The sequence below is a fragment of the Neovison vison genome, chromosome 7 (assembly GCF_020171115.1).
Source record: "Neovison vison isolate M4711 chromosome 7, ASM_NN_V1, whole genome shotgun sequence".
Lineage (NCBI taxonomy): Eukaryota > Metazoa > Chordata > Mammalia > Carnivora > Mustelidae > Neogale > Neogale vison.
The window spans coordinates 179,990,521-179,991,833 of NC_058097.1; positions in this window are offsets into that span (position 1 = coordinate 179,990,521).

The window sequence follows — 1,313 nt, forward strand, 5'->3', positions numbered from 1 at the left end:
CTACTGCCAGCAGAATGGGTCCACCCAGTGTGTGGTGGAGACTGCCCTCAGGACTAGGGTGTTTCCCTGGAGATGATGTCACAGCTACTCCGGGTGTGCATGTGTGTGACTGCGCATGTGCATGTGCACACACGTCCATGCACCTCAATACGCCAGTTACGTAGATTGCATCTTAATGTATTTTTCAAACATTACATATAAAAACTTCTGGAGAAAATTTGAAATCACCAATGACATAATAGTATTTTACTTACTTTACATCAAAGAGCCCTTATCTTTTAGAGATACGTATTGAAATATTTACATATAAATAAGATATGATGTCTGGGATTTGTTTCAAAATAATCAGGTAGTGAGGAAGGAAGTAGGAGGTGCAGATAGATAAAATGGGCCATGAGTTGGTCATTGTTGAAACTGGGTGATGGGTGTATGGGAATTTATTATACTCTTTACTTTAAAAAAAAAAAAGTGTCTGTGGTCAAATAATTTTGGGAAAAGCTGAATAACATGACCCCCTCTTGGAGAACTACAGTGTGTATTAGTGTTAGGTTTTATGTTGCTAGAGAATAGGGATTACATGGGCGCATTGACCACGGATCTGCAGTGCCTAGCACGGTGCCCAATGCTAGCAAGCGCTCAAGAAATGGGTGATGCAGGAATAAACAAGGAAAAACACTTACAGTGAGGAGACCTAGTCCCCTGTTTCAACCTAGTGTTTCCCAAACGTATTTGCTTATGAAAAGCCTTTTATTGAGGAGCACCCTTGAAATTAATATTTTGGGAAATGGTCTCAGAGCAGTTTATAAATAGTATTAAAACCAGTCTCACAAGGTCCCAATGAGTTGGCAGAGAAAGCCTCAGGTTTATAGCCCAGGACTACATGGACCATTTCCTGCCTATAAACTGTGCTCAAGGTCCCAGATAGCTGGGTTTGGAATCAAGACAACCCATGTTGGCAGCCCATTCTCTTTCTTTTTGCCCCAAACCTTCTCCTGATGTCTGCAGTTGGATTTACCCAATGTTCGAGTGGAAGACAAGAAGAAAAGTGAGGAAGATGGTGGCGTGTTCAGTGAGAGAGGTCAGCATGGTGTCTTCTTTCTCATGGCCCTGGCATCGTGGGTGAAGTAAGCCTTGTGAAAAAGTGAAGAAGCAGATACAAACCTAGGCATCTACTTGAGGGCGTCTACATCAGGAGAAGGAATGCAGGAAAGAGCTCACAGGAAGAGCCAGGGCGGAATTCAACTCCACTTTCTCCCCCTTCCCTGGACCCACAGGGGGACTCCATTTCCCAGCTTCCCTTGCGATTAGGCGTG